The following is a 16,302-nucleotide window of genomic DNA, read 5'->3' as shown; positions in this document are numbered from 1 at the left end:
GCCTTCAACACTGACAGGGAGCCGAGGCCACGATTAGTAGTTGTTAAGCAGGAACACATACACATCATACTAGAAATTCAAATCAATGTGACCCCATGGCACTCAAATCAGCAAACTGTAAAAGCTTGAGCATGCATCCTGAATATAGATGAAGAAATAAAGACATCATATATATCTGAGATAGAGCAGAGAAGGTTATCTTTCTATACGTCCTGCAAATTAAATTCACTAGCACTGGAAGCACTTGTAGGAGGAGGCGCGGCCCTCGGCGGCCTGGAGGCCGGACCGTCGGAGGGGCGGAGCCGAACACCTCGGCCGTCCACTCCTCCCGCACCACCGACTGCACCCACCGTGGGAGGTCCACGGCGCCGTCGCCGCCCTCCAGGGACGCGTGGTGCGCGGGGGACTTGCACGTCAAGAGCTCCAGGAACAGCACCCCGAGCGAGTACACGTCGGACCTGAACGTCGGGCGGCGCGCGTCCACGAGCTCCGGCGCGCGGTAGGCGGTACCCGCCGCCGCTCCCGCCAGGGCGCGCGGGGGCCGGGGGGAAGATCCGGTGGAGGCAGTAGTCGGAGAGCGCGGCCGCGTCGGGGTCCGGGCGCAGCAGGAGGTTGGAGGACTTGACGTTGCCGTGCACGAGGCTGGGCGCGGTGTGCAGGTGCGCGGTGCCGGCGGAGGGTGGGGATTTGGAGGAAGAAGGAGAACAAGCGCCGCCGACGCTGCGAGCCTGTGCCTGGAGGCCGGAGGGTGAGGGAGTTTAGGGTTTCGATGGGCTAGAAAGGTAAATGGGCCGGCGTGGGTAGATTTTGGACCACGGTGGCGTGCGCGGGAAAGGCCAAAATTTTTGGCCGGTATGGGAAAAAATCGGACCCCACCGATAAACGAGAAATATCGGAAAAATCTGGAAAAATCGGCCGATAAAAAAAACTCTGGATCTGTCTCCAAGAGTCTAAGATGTCATCTTGCTCTAGACGAATAATTCTCAGTATGCTCAGTTCTGAGTTTGACAATAGTTTTGTCACTGTCCCGGCTATTGGTGCTAGTGGTGGAATCATTATTGCTTGGAGAGAAAGACTTGGAACAGTGTTGGCTAGCAGAGTGGATACTTATAGTGTCTCGGTGCAATTTAGTTCAGGTTTTGGTGATCCGTGGTGGCTGACATGTGTGTATGGCCCTCAAGGCAATGATGACAAGATAGCCTTTCTTCAGGAGCTCCGCGATATCAGGACCTCTTGTGCTGGGCCGTGGCTTGTTGGAGGAGATTTCAACTTAATCTATAAAGCTGAAGATAAGAATAACAATAACTACAATCGGGCGATGATGGGTAGATTCAGAAGGTTAATCGATGACTTGACCATCACTGAAATCCAGCTCCATGGTCGAAAATATACTCGGTCCAGTTCTGTTACAGGAGCTTCTCCGGTGCTGGTCCGATTGGACAGGGTTTTCTGCTCTGTAGATTGGGAGCAGAGATTTCCGAATTGCCTCTTGCAAAGCACGGCTTCAGATGACTCAGATCATTGCCCCTTAGTCCTGGGTTTGAATGACAACCACCCGGGAAAAAGGAGGTTTCATTTTGAATGTTTCTGGCCAAAGTTTGAGGGTTTCCATGAAGCTGTTCATTCTGCTTGGAATTCAGTTCAGGCTACTCAATGTCCTCTAGAAACTCTGTCTCTCAAGTTCAAGGCAACAGCTAGAGGTCTTCAAAGTTGGAGTGATAAAAGGGTGGAAAATCTTAAATCTCAACTTGAAATGGCAAGAGAAATCATACATCAGTTTGAAATCGCAAGGGACAATAGGCAACTCTCTGAGTTAGAGATGTGGCTTCTTAGCAACCTGAAAAAACATTCTCTTGCGCTCTCCTCCCTTCTCCGCACAGTGGCTAGGGTCCGATCGAGTATCAAATGGCTAAGGAGTGGGGATGCTAATACATCTCTTTTTCATCTACATGCGAGACATCGAAAGAGGAAAAATTTCATTGGAAAACTCAAGAATGGTGTTCAGGTTACACGAAGAGAAAGCAGAGGTGTTGTGGGATTTTTACACTGATCTGATCGGTTCCCGTGAGGAAAGGCCGTGCACTCTCGACTTGGATGAGTTGGGGTTAGCGGCATGAGCTTGGCTCTCTTGATGCCCCAATCACTGCCGAAGAGGTTTGGAACACCATCAAATTGTTGCCTAGTGACAAAGCCCCAGGGCCAGACGGTTATACGGGAAGGTTTTATAAATCGTGCTGGAATATTATTAAGGATGATATTATGGCTGCCATTTCTGCTGTTTGGAGGAGGGATTTTAGAAACCTTCGTCTCCTCAACTCCGCTTTCATAACCTTGTTGCCAAAAAAGGAGGATGCAGAGCAGGCGTGTGATTTCCGCCCAATTAGTCTTGTACATAGCTTTGCCAAGCTGATTACAAAGGTTCTTGCTAATAGGTTGAGTGGTCACCTTGAACGAATCATCTCCAAAAATCAGAGTGCTTTCATTAAGGGCAGGTTTATTCAGGACAACTTCATGTTGGTTCAGCAAACGGCCAGGTTTTTGCATGCTCAAAAGCAACCTCGGATCCTCCTTAAGCTGGACATCACGAAGGCTTTCGATACTGTTTCATGGCCCTTTCTTTTAGAGGTTTTGGAGAAATTGGGTTTTGGCAGAATCTGGAGGGACATAATCAGTGGGTTACTCACAACGTCCTCTACACAGATGCTGCTGAACGGTATCCCAAGAGATTTTATCAACCACCGGAGAGGTTTAAGACAAGGGGATCCCCTCTCCCCTATGTTGTTCATAATTGTCATGGATATGCTCAACTTGTTGATCACAAAAGCAACAGAAGCCGGCCTTTTCCAGCCCCTTTCCTCCAGATCAATCCAGCACCGCATATCTCTTTATGCCGATGATGTGGTGTTGTTCTTAAGGCCAGCAGGAGCAAATGACATTGGGTTGACTCTAAGCATTCTGCAGTTATTTGGTGAAGCGTCAGGCCTCAAGACCAACATTCAAAAATCCAGTGTTACTCCCATCCAATGCTCGCCAGCTGATCTTGATACCATCCAAGAGCTGCTTCCTTGTCGTCTGGAGCATTTTCCTATCAAATATCTCGGCCTGCCTTTGTCCTTAAAAAAGTTGACAAGAGCCCAGCTGCAACCTTAGATTGATAAGATTGCCGATCTTTTACCAGGTTGGAAATCAGATCTCATGACTAAGGCTGGGAGAGCAGTCCATGTTCAGTTCGTTATCACCTCCACTATCGTCTATCATGCAATGGCCTTAGATCTCCCTCAATGGGCTTTTAAAGCGATCGATAAGATCCGCAGAAGTTATCTTTGGCGTGGAAGGAAGGAGGCAGAGGGGGGGGGGGGGGGGGGGGGGGGGGGGGGGGGGGGGGGGGGCATTGCCTCGTCGCTTGGCCTAAAGTCACAAGACCCCAAGAGCTAGGAGGGCTCGGGATTTCTGACCTGCAGAGTCTCAACTGGGCACTTCGCGTTCGGTGGCTCTGGCTCAAGAAAACATAACCCGAGCAGGCCTGGGCTGCCTTTCAGCTGCAGACTAACAACACAGTGCAAGATCTTTTTAACATGGCCGTGGGTACCGAGCTTGGAGATGGGACTACGACTCTGTTCTGGAAAGATCGTTGGCTGCATGGACAACGCATTGAAAAGCTCGCTCCTCTTGTTTTCAGCATGATCCCCAGAAGAATTGCCAACCGTAGATCAGTGAGGGAGGCGGTGCACGAGCTCAGATGGGTGCAAGACATTCAGGGCCTAATCTCTTGGCAATTCCTGCAGGAGTTTCTCCTGCTGTGGGAAGCAATTTCGAGTGTCCCTCTTCAGCCTGGAGTCCCAGATAAGCACATATGGCGTCTCTCTCCTTCTGGACAATATTCGGCCAGCTCAGCCTATGCAGCCACCTTTCTGGGCTCGGTGACCTTTGAGCCTTGGGAGCGTATTTGGAAGGCTTGGGCGCCGCCTAAATGCGCATTCTTCATGTGGCTGGCTGCCCATAATAAATGTTGGACCGCTGATCGGCTCGCAAAAAGAAACCTGCCGCACCCCGAGCTGTGTTTGCTTTGTGACCAAGAGGAGGAAACAATAGACCATCTGCTGGTCAGCTGCGTTTTCACAAGGCATTTCTGGTTCATTCTTCTCCAGCGAACGGGGATGGCGGTTCTCTACTCACAACCCCATGAAGGCTCCTTCCTTGAATGGTGGCGGCGAGCTATCACCTTAGGTTGTCTCCAACAGTGCCCTCTAAACCGTTCTCTACCCTGTATATACACAAGATTCCGTTCTCTATTGCTCCAGCAGCGTTCTCCAAATGGTCCTCTAAAATAGAGAACGCTACATGTTTCCTCTATATATAGAGATTCTCTCTCCTCTTCTCTATTTTTTCTTTACGTTTTAAACACTGAATTAAATAAAAATAAAATATGTCCATAGCATTATGATAAATACGTACGTACAAAAATTTGGAACAAAATACGTTTCTAATATAGGGTTTAATGTATAGAGAACGAGATTTAGAGAACGTTGTTGGAGAGAAATGAGATATAGAGGAGAGAATCTTGTAGAGAATTCTGTAAATGAAGAATACAGAGAACAACGGTTGGAGATAGCGTTAGTACCTTGCACTCTACAAAAGGGCCTGAACACCCTCATCATTTTGGGGGCTTGGACAGTGTGGAAACACAGAAACGACTGTGTCTTCAATGGGAAATCCCCACACCTGTCTACAGCGTTGAGTTTGGCGGGTGACGAAATCTGGAGGTGGAGCATAGCAGGAGCCAAGGGCTTGTCTTTGCTTGCAGCCCCGGGTGAAGAGATCTAGCAGGGCTGATGTCTTGGTCGTTGTTCTAGTGTCAACCGGCAAGAATGTAACTTAAACCCCTGTTGTGTGTGTAGTGTGTGTTTTGCTTGTAATTACTTCTTTTCTTCTATTAATGAAATGATGCGCAGCTCTCCTGCGTATTCGAGAAAAAAAATTAGTAAAAACTGAACATTTGGCAAGTGGTTTTCACTGCATTGGAGGTAAAACATGTGCATTCTGAGAAAACTAGCAGGGAGTACAAGTCTCCTCGAGATACCAACTCCACCGAGTTGGCAGTCATATATACATATACATAGATACATGGGGAGCACTCCAACCTGGTAGTGGTAGCTTTCATGGGTGGAAACGTCACATTTCCCATGACATGATAAGAGCGAAAATACAACGATACTCGCTAGGTTAATTAGGATGGTAACAATCTCGTATACCGGTTATTAGAATCCCGCGTTCTCTACTACGCTCTCTACTTGTCCTACTCAAGCCTGCAGCCTACGACCACCCCCCACCATAGGCTCCTGGGGTTCAGATAACAAGATCACCTCCGTGGACCACGGACTTGTCTCGGGCGCACGCTTCTCAACCACCCCGCCCTCATGGACCTTCGATCTTGATTCTGTTGAATGAGTGAGTGAGGCCGTTGCCTCCCCTCAACTTGTGGAGCTCTGATTCGATGCTCTCTGCGATCTTGACTTCCTCAAGGCCAGGCGAGGGCACATCCACATGGAGTGAGCCTTGTTTTATGGGGCCAACAGAGTCCAGTTTCAGAGATTGCTGCTTCACGTAGTTGTACAGCTGCTGGTGGAAAGGATGGTCATAGGAATAGCAGTAAACTACGTCGAGAGAGTCACTGGATGAACCTGATCCTTCCCTCTTGCAAAAGTGTGGAAGTGACTCATAGTCCATAACCTGCGGGTGACAGCATTAAGATTGGCAGTCAAAAACATGCAGATCAACTGATGAGCTACTCAATTGACTTTGGGGATTACTTCAAACGAAGGAACACAAGGAGGATATAAGTATAGAAACTTTTATGACAGAAAAACTGATGTCACTTCCAAACTGAAGGGACATATTAAGAATCTTTACCTTCAATAACTCATCCCTCCCAGAGCCATACAGGACTTGGATCTTCTTTTTAGTTCTTTCTTGTAAAAGTGGCTTCACAACCTGACCAGTTAACAAAATTTTAATTGATTAACTAGGAAAAAAGGTTGTGTTGTGCCAGAAAGAAAAGATCAAACAAAAAGAGAGTAAGAATACTAGAGATATATAGAATATGATAGCAAGGCAACTTATGAATTTAAATAGGTGCACTGACCTTCCAACATGCCGAAAAAACATATGGTGCATTCACAATGTAATAAGTCTCCGTTTTCTCAGGATAATTAAGGTCATCAACAGTTGTAATCATGGTCAACATCTGCATATGGGGAAAAATTGATAAGTAATGCTGTGACATCTCTTCCTGTAAAAAATATAGGCATATGATTGGAAAATTACACAGACAAACAAAAGAAGAAATGATGACTTGATGAATCAAATAAGGTTTTGACCCTTATCAAGCTTCATTTTAGGCAAAGCATGCATGAAATTTGCACATTGAACTGCTGAACAGTATCTCTCCCTCAATTTTGGTTCTTCAACCACTGAACTGCAAACTTCATTTCACAGCCGTTGGTCAATTCAAATATGCTCCAGATACAACAGTTTTATTGGTGATTCAGGCTGTTCAACTAAGGCAACTTTTGAATAGGCTGAATATTCAATTCTGATATTAGAACTTCATTTTTAACATTATTTCCTGTTATATGTATGTTCATGTTCATCCATTGGACTTTCAAATCTCATGTCTCAACAAGAGAGGCTCATGAATGTAACTTGATTCGACAAAAAGGAGAAAGTAGGGGGGGAAAGAAACAACAGCTACGAGCAGATTCTAGCAAATATCTCAAAGTATTTCATGAAAAGGAAAATCTCAACTTAGAAAAAAACATGTCTTGCAATATGGAAGTCAGAAATGTTCAAGAAAATTTAGGCATAAATGTTAGTTTGATGTTTAGAAAGCAACGACTCAAAATATACAAGTCATTCAGTTACAGCATAATTGAAAATGAGAAAAAATTATTACTTCAAACGGTTTCTAAAAGCATGCAACTAAATACTTCTAGAAGTCAATCCTGAGTTCAAGATCTACCAAACTCATTTATTGTCAAATTGGAACTTTCATGGCTACAGTTGAACAATGAGCTAAGTGCATTCTGCTTCTGCTGTAGTACCCAGGCAACCAGTCCATAAACATGTTCACCAGCGAGTGTCCACTCAATGATAGACAGCAGAAGTCAAGAATAGCCATGCCAGAACAAATTCCAAATGATTTTTTTGTTATTTTATTGCTTTTAGTTTTACAGACAACCACATGTTCTAATTCATGCAATGCAGTTATTCATTTAGTCACTTTTCAAATTCAGATGAACTTTCAAAATTTAAAAACTAGACCAACCTGCGAGGAACTAGGTGGCTTTATATTAAGAAAACATATATATGCACCTAAATTCGCCTCGATGAGGGCTTAATGCTCTAGGTGTACATCCAAACCCGAAAATAAATGATTTAAGAAAGCAAGAGTTCACTCCTGCTTTATGTAAGCATGCAATGTAAAGGAGTTCCTGAAGAATTTTGGGTCTCCGTTCAAGGAAAAAAGAACTTTGGGTCTCCAATCACGGAATCACCATTAACTATTTAATAGAAGCACTGATGAAATGCAGCCAATTATCAATCTGCAACACCTTCTTCTGAAATGCAATTAATAACTGTATCTATTTAACACTATTATTTCATCAAAAGCCGCCATCACGATGTCACCGTGCCCCCAAAAAATTATTATGGATGCAAGTGGGTCAAATTGGGTCAACGTCAACCCATTGATCTGTTCTAGTTCTTCTTTTCTTTTCTTTTAAAAAAAATATTACCTGCCATGTGTGCAGCAGTGAAATGAACCATAAGTCTAGTGCAGTGGGCCCTGGGTTGGCCCATTTGCATCCCTATCCTGGTTGTCTGAGATCTCACACTAGTCCTAAAAACATCCTCAAAAACTTATGGCTGGTTGAGACTTCAGACCTCCACCAGGCAAACTAATAGACAAATGGGGGTTCAAAAGTGTGAACAAAACCATGATGGACTTGATTCACTTGAAGCCAAGAAGAAATTAAGGGCAAAAGGACGAGGAGAAAAAATAGAGAAGAAAGATAATTGTGCACAATAGTAACATGGACAGTAATTTAGCTTTTGAAGGAAAAAAGAAGATCTTGACTAGTATCTCCAACCCAGAACTAACAAGACGAAATTACTGATAAGTAAACCTACCTTTTGATGCGGATGCAGTCCTACGGTACAAAAAATGTTACTAGTAATCTACTAAAATTCGAGTGTACATTTATGCTTCAAACATTCCATCAAATTTATCCTCAGTTAGGTGTCCCCAGTTAATTTTCACTACAACTACACTAAGCCAGTCAGTTTCTTATTATGGAACATGGCTGCACACCACAACTATCACCAAACAATCTGTTCACTATTTATAAATTGAAAATCTGAGATGCGACAAAAATTTATCATTCAGATCAACACAGAACCTGTAACAGATAGAGAAGATTGTGAGCTCACCTTTATTTGGCTCGAGGCAGACAGCTTCAGGCCAGTCATATCCATAACCTTCAAGCAGGTATTAATTTGTCTCCCAAACTTCTTCGATGCAGCTGGCTAATAAAGAACACAGAATATATTTAATCTCTTTTCCAAAATTTGGTACTATTAATCAACAATAAGAAAGCACTTACCAGGACAACACGGTCTCGATATTCATTCATCTGTATGTGTGACTGAACATAGTAATTCACCTAAGAAAAAAACAAATGATATCATTTAGAGAAAGAATCTTATTTGTTTGGAAAAAATTAGATATTTTTATGAAAACCAGACTGCCAATGCCTGTAAAATGAGTAATGTCAATAGGTGGCCAACTATAATCTACAACTCAAGACAGAGTTATGTACATATCTATCATTCAGCTTATCCTTATTTACATGGTACAATTCTACTCAAATTAAAGGTTTTCTTGATTCACATACATACCGTGCTACGCCAATTAAGATATATATATATATATATATATATATGAATCTGACCCAGTCTAGTACTGAAATCTCTTGCCATTCTTTAAAATTAAACTAAAAGCCTTAGACTTTTTTTCAAAGGCATATGCTAACACCTACCGAAGCCTTATCAAAGGTGCTGAGACCAACACCAAATGCATAAACAGGTTGTCCCTACAAAAAAAAAAGGAGAGGAGCACGAATTAAAGCATATAATAGAAATCTTTCTCAATACTGTGGACGGAAACTGCTGAGAAATGAAGACCACTTGTGCAAATGTGTCAGGACTAAATAGAAGATTCCAACAGATGGAGCAAAAGGAATAAGTAAAAGCATATCACAAAAATTGCTAAATGAGAAATATCGATCTGATCACCGTACCTGTTTGGAGTACCCTGTCAATCCAACAAGTAGAGTATCCCAGATAGCTCTATATAAAGCAGATGGCACAATGGGTTTCTGGATCAGAAACAAATAGTAATTGTGGTTAGAAGAATATCATGGGCTAAATCATAAAATGGAACAGAGTTCCACATATCTGCATCAGCATTAATGGAGCAATATTTCAAAAATTATTTCTGCTGCCAATGTAAGAAATACAGAGACAAATGTTATTGCTATTTTGCTTTACTTCATTTGTCTATCTTTTGTGGTCACTACAAAATAGTTCGAAGTCAATGGTTGGAGATCCTATCTATTTTTATGCTCTTTCAAAGAAAAATAAGATATTGTACATAAAGAAAGGTACTTACAGCTAACACGCTGTCAATCTCATTTTGTATTCTCCAATTTAAGCAATCCATAAGCTGCACCACATAATCAGACATCAGTTCTTCCCAAGGGTCAATACATTCTCAACCTGAATGTAGAAGTTGCAAAAGAAGTCCTGGCGCCTTACCATTCAGAAAACGCACCTAAGTCCCCCTCAGATTTCCTTGATGCACATTCTGAAAACATATCACTAACTAATCACGTTTTTCTCCTAGAGTTTCTACTTTCAAAATACAGTATCAAGTGTCGACAAAAAAAAAGTACTGACTACTGACAGTAGAACAATTTCAACAGTAAAAGTAAAACTAACAAACAAATTGCAAAAGATATTGTAAAAAAAATACAGAAAATAGAAGCCAAAGTGAGAAGCCAACAGAATGCATCTAGAATCACATAAAGGGGGAAAGTAAAATAATGTTCCCTAGTGGACATATATTGTGATGCAAGCATACCGACAGGAAAACAATGTAAGAAAGAAAAACATTGTTTCTTAGTGGGCATATTGTGATTCCAGCGCGGTTAAGCAGCTGCACACATAGTCCTGAGATCAACCATACTCCATTACGATACTTATCATGAGTCATGACAAGGACTCCATGACCAAATAAAAGTCCATATCTGCAATTGAAACATCTCCACCAGGGCCAGAGATGTTCAGGAACACGTCAACGTCCAGCCCCACCCTCATCAGCACACGTCCAAATCAAACAACAGCAACTTCTTCGGCTATTAATCCGTGCTAGGTGAGAACCACACAACGTCTGCATCACCTACTACAAGCTTGGACAGAGTCCACCCATGGGGTAAATGACTAGTTCAGCATGCAACTCCTAACTATAATCTTGGGAGTACTTGACCTCACAAATTTCTAGCATACATGCTTAGAAAGTAGGAAGTCTAGAAAATTTCCTAGCCGGCAGCCATGACTGGAATTAGTTACGAGTCAAACAAGAAGAAAAGCAGCATCAGGGCTCCGAATGGAGAAAAGGAACAGTAGGCGGCACCGACACAACTGTACCAAAATTGCAGTCAGAACCCAACCGGAGTACTACTTTCATTTATATCTCGTGAGATCCCCAAACAAATATCTCCGTATGCAACCAGAACAAAAGGAGTAGTTCATTTTGAAATCATATAGGTACTTTGGAAAGCACCAAATTGATTGCTCCAAAAACACTCCAACCCACAAGAAGTTTAAGCTTTATGGAAACAAAAATACATCCTCTCTAAAAAAACCAAGTTGAGAACCAATATCACATAAATCAACAAGAAAGTCGGGCAACCTTTGCCAAAATTTTGAAAAATAAACGCTGATGAAAGCATACTTGAGCTAAAATCAGAAAATGAGCTTTTCTCATGAAAAGAACAAAAATAAATAAATCATTAAAGAGTGATGGAAGCAGGAAATAATGAAATTAAAGATTGAGAAAATTTCATTTTGATAAAAATTCGAAAAAGGACGACACTAAATTGACCAAAATGAGCGACACGATAAAATTCCAAAGATCTAACCTTTACGCGGCTAACAGCCTAACAGGGCAACAGACAGACTAGCAATTCTTCAGAAGAATACAAAACAGAAGTGCTCAGCAGCACCAAATCCACAAAAAATGCGAGCTGGTAAGCACCATATGAACAAGAATTGAAGTAAAACTCGACTTCAAAAACGCATAGCGAACAAAATCAGCACCAGAGGCAGGGGTTTGCGCTCAGAAAGCAACCAGAACCAAGAAGGCAGCACAAAAAAAAAGCAGAGATCCATCAGGAACAGCGAGTGGAGCAGATCGGCACCTGGAATGTGGTCTTGAGCGGCTTCTCCACTGCAAGAAAGAAATTGCCGCGCAGTTCAGTGACCAAGAAATACCGGAGAAGAAAAAAGATTCTTTTTCTTCGCAAATAAGAAGAAGAGAAGCAGCACAAGAGTAGAGGACTCACGCTGCTCCATGAGCGCGGAGAACTGCTTAATGGCCTCCTCGGAGGCGGCCGCCATTGCCGGCGACGATGGGCTTGGCGGGGTCAAAAGCCGAGTTTGTTCCGCCTTTTTTCAGCTCCGTATTCCTCCCCTTACTCCCTCTGTCTCTCGCCTTCTTCTTGTGTTCTTGTGCGCTCCCTCACCAGTCACCGCACCACCAAACCGCGTGGATGTGTGGTGCTGTGGGGCTCAGCTCCGGTGGCCCGCCGGTGATCCAAAGGTTTGGGGGATATAGGGTGGATGCACCGTTCGCGTCCTTAAAAAGGTTCAGCAGAGCAGGCGAGCTCTCTTTCTTTATTTTCCCCTTATCTCTCCGTCCCTCTCCACTAGTCTGTAGGGCTTTTCTTTTTTTTTTGAGAGGTTCTTCGACGAGGTCGACGCAATACCGATGGTTGTATTTATACATGGTGAAAATTATAGTAGTGGAGAATCCTACTCAAAACCGAAGGAACTCAGCCAACTGCCTGGAATTTTCCTCCTAATAAGGCACAACTAATTGCGCCAAATTAAACATCCCATCGAATTCTCTCCAGTACTCATCCGTTCTACGTTAGAGGTCGTTTTGACTTTTTAGATATATAGTCTTTTAGATACAGCATATATCTAATTGCATTGCAAAAATTATATTATCTACAAAAGATCAAAATGATATATATTTTAGATTGGAGAAAATATCATTTTTACCCTAACTAGGTGAAAATCAAGTCATAACTCTGTCTTTAGCTTTACCATTCAAAACTTTTAAGTATGTTTTCAGAAAAATTTATACAGCAGCCGTGTTACGTCTTATCTTTTGAACTCTCGTGTTTAGTCTAAGACATCCTCTTTTCCGTTTCACAATCTTTTCTCATTTACAAAATCGCCAAAACTTACTAGTATTTTAGGTTAATTTGTTGCTCAACTTTGGAATTATGCAACGTGACCCATACTTCTCTTCATGTAGAAGCCTCCTCCTAACTCTGTCAAGGCTCATTAGATTTCCGCAGGCATAGATACAATTCGTATGTGCAAACCAGCTTGAAGGTTTATGGTTAGAGTTGGAGCAGCTGAGGCGGTATGTGGGCCGTTATCCTGGAAAAATGTTAACATTGATCATTTTTTTCTTGTTAGGAAGAATGTTAACAAATACATATATAACCTGATTGGCTTGTTTCGGATATATGATTTTACCTCTTCTCATTGTTAACAAATACATAACCTGATTGGCTTGTTTGAATATATGATTTTAGCTCTTCTCATTGTTTACTGAATCATTCAGCAGCTTCCAAGAAAGAAGTAGACACACACATGTACGTCTTCCTTTTCACTGCTGTCAGATTTGTTTGACCGTATGCCAAATGTGAGTAAAGTAATGCAGGTAGTAGGTGAAGAAAGGTCAGTGCTAACGAACGTGATGTGCATGCCTGCCAGCAGCCCCAGCATGAGACCAATATTTTGCTGTTGAACATGAATTAGCATGCTGGTTGCTAGCAGATTAAAATAAACGGCCTTTTTGTTAAGCTATTCCTTTCGTACTCCTGGCCGTATCATGTTAACGAAGAAGATCAGGGGGGAATGCATGTGTGATGATATCTCAACGCTCAAGATGGCTGTTTGTTGGTATGCAAAGAGAAACAGCTTTCTCAAATTAGTTTGTCGATAATCGATGTCCAAGCAGTTACCCTTTATTAGCACATAAACACAATATCCAATTCGTCCACTAAACAATACCAATGGGCAATGGATATTTATACCGGGTCTTTCAAAAAAATATGGATGTTTTACGTTAGCATACAGTCTGAGTCATGCCGCCTAGGCGCCTACACAACAATTTGGATATGTTAGTATATATACTTTCAGTACTCCGTCGACCGTCTTAAATATTTTTATACCTTGGCTTTTGATAATGACGTTTGACCGTTCATATTATTCAAAAAAATTAGTGTAAATATGAAAAAGAACATAAATCATGCTTAAAGTACCATTACTATTTAAACGAGACACAGGCAGAAAGATAATGTTTACATATCTTTTTTATCAGATGAATGGTCAAACGTCGTGTTCAAAAGTACTGGTGACAAATATTTAGGAAATACTTGTTGTATATATGTCGTTGTTGTATATATTTTTATCAGTGTGAATCACTTCAATTTAGGAGGAATAATATATATGTAAAACAGCGCAGTGATAATTATTCGACGAGTGATATGGAGATCGAGGACAAGATTCATGATGCCGATGTGGGTCCATGCTAATTATATGACATCTAAGCAATGTTGGAGCAACAGCTGGAGTCGTATTGGAGGCTAATCGTGAGCAATATCAAGCCAACAAAAATTTGCCAAAAGGTATTAAAAAACGTATAAAGGTTTTAGGTGTTAGAGTACATGAAAGGTTTGTGCTGGCACCTCCCATTTTAGGTGCTGGCGGTTGGTTTTGGCCACCGCGAGCACAAATAGGCAGGTGGCCGGCCGGTTACAGACCGCCAACACTGATCCATCTGTCAGATCCGAGCCCACGGGACTATGCACATAGCGTACATATCCTAGGATAAGAGATGGGATATAGCTCACGTCCTGCATCTGTTGCAACTACTCATACCGTAGTAGGACCGCTCGAACAGTAATAGAACTAGTCGGAACAGAAAGAAACTACCGGAAAAGTACTCGAGTAGGACTTCTGGGCTCGTATCCGACTAGGACTTCCATATAACCCTATCCCCCAGACTATATAAGGGCGGGCAGTGACCCCGTCCAAACAGGAGATCACCCCGATCAACACCTAAGGAAATACAAACCACACAAGATGTAGAGTATTACGCTCTCGGCGGTTCGAACCTATCTAAACTTTATGTTCCCTGCACCTTCGAGTTCTTGATCTCGGCGACACCCTACCTACAAACTCACCATCTCGGGGGTATCCCTCGGTGGGCGTGGCGGTAAAACACCGACAGCTAGCGCTCCAGGTAGGGGTGTTCATCGAGCATCCACTGGAGAACTCGATGGCATCTTTCAGCTTTACCAGCACCGTGCTCGATGAGGGCACAACTTTCATCTTCGGCTCCTGGATCTGCATCGCCAACGGCTTGGGTGGCTTCAACAGCCACCTAGCCGACTCCAGGAAGCCGGAGGCCTCTACACCAACTTGACGCAGCGACCTCGATGAGTTCATCAATAACCTCGACGAGTTGCTGCTCCCCGATCTAGCTAGGCAGATCGAGAGGATGTCCATTTTCGACGCGACTTCAATTCGTGCTGCACCAGAACCAGTCGGATCGGACTCAAACCGATCTGAAGAGACTACACAGTCTGAGTCCCTCTCCAACTTGGAGGAGGACTTAGATCGTCTGCTCAAGCTCGAGGACACGGGAGCCACCGCCTGTCGGGGCTCCCCCTTTTTCAATAACTACTCGGACTCAAACGAAGAGTACTCATTAACTAGTACTATACCTTCAAGTTGGAGCCTGAGAGGACTCGGGGACAAAGGAGCCACCGCTTATCGGGAGGCCCCTATCCTCGACAACCACACGGAATCGGATGATGATCCCAAATCCTTTTCGAGTAATCACCTAGGTTTAACCATAACATCTATGCCGCAAGGTCGTTTCGGGTACTGGAAGGGCTTAGAGCCCTCTGAACTACTCGAGTACGACTCTCGCCTTGTGGCCTTCACGCAGGAACTGCCCTTCCAGGAAGGCAAGCCCCTCTCTCTCATCTCGGAAGAGTGAGAGGGCAGCACAGAGCTAGTCAAGTACAGCCATATGGCTGAGAGCTCGTCGGATCGACAAGTCTACATGGCTTCCCTTCGCAATGCGGATGACCACGAGCCGAGTCCCGAGTACGATGTTGAACTACTCACAGATGTGTCTGCTAACGAGCGTACGGCGGACGCCCCCAGGACGAGAATAAGGAGCACAGAAGGATCCAGCGGCTATAGAACGCCAAGCGCGCCTAGCGCAGGGGGAACGCAAAAAACCGCGCACGTAACCCAATGTACCAAAGAAATCTCAACAACGCTTTCGCAGCAGCTGAAGATTGGGAGTATCGCACACCGATTGGCACCATTGCAGAAGCAGCGCTCCTAGCTCAACAACTACCACCCAACCCTAGATATAAAGGCTGCAGTATCTAATACAGCGCACGCTCATGCAACTCGATGGGCAACACCCAATGTCCTCAACTCGGAACATGCTCTCGAGATCTGAGCGCCATGGTGACTCTGCGCAGATTAGTCGCACCCCCGGAGGAGGCCCCGGATATCAGAGGAATGACAATAGCCAGCGCAACCAGAACAATCCAGTCGGCCATGGCAATCCCTAGGGCCAGCAGTCCGCACGTGGTAACGTCGAACAAGAGGTGCAACAATCCACTCGCCCACCTCGCAATCGGCGCGATGCAAGGCCTCAAGGCGAAGCTCCACCCGAGGCCAGCCTCCAGGACGCTCCCATGATTGATCTAAGGTAGAAGATCAATGATGGTCGCGATGTGCGGTGCATCATCGGGGCAAGGAGAAGGGACCGTCCCGACAGATACCACGATAATGACGATAACGACCGCTTCCCCGCCTTCACCTCCAACATCACCGAGAAATCCTACCCCAAGGATT

The 16,302-nt window shown here is 43.8% G+C and overlaps 1 pseudogene; it reads right to left on the bottom strand.

Moving 5' to 3' along the window:
* Positions 1-5,007: 5,007 nt before the first annotated feature.
* On the bottom strand, positions 5,008-12,056 carry LOC112900089 (annotated as a pseudogene).
* Between the last annotated feature and the right edge of the window lie 4,246 nt (positions 12,057-16,302).

Source organism: Panicum hallii, chromosome 7 (genome assembly GCF_002211085.1).
Source record: "Panicum hallii strain FIL2 chromosome 7, PHallii_v3.1, whole genome shotgun sequence".
NCBI lineage: Eukaryota > Viridiplantae > Streptophyta > Magnoliopsida > Poales > Poaceae > Panicum > Panicum hallii.
Note: the sequence above shows the minus strand (reverse complement) of the source record. Positions and strands in the feature narration are given on the sequence as shown.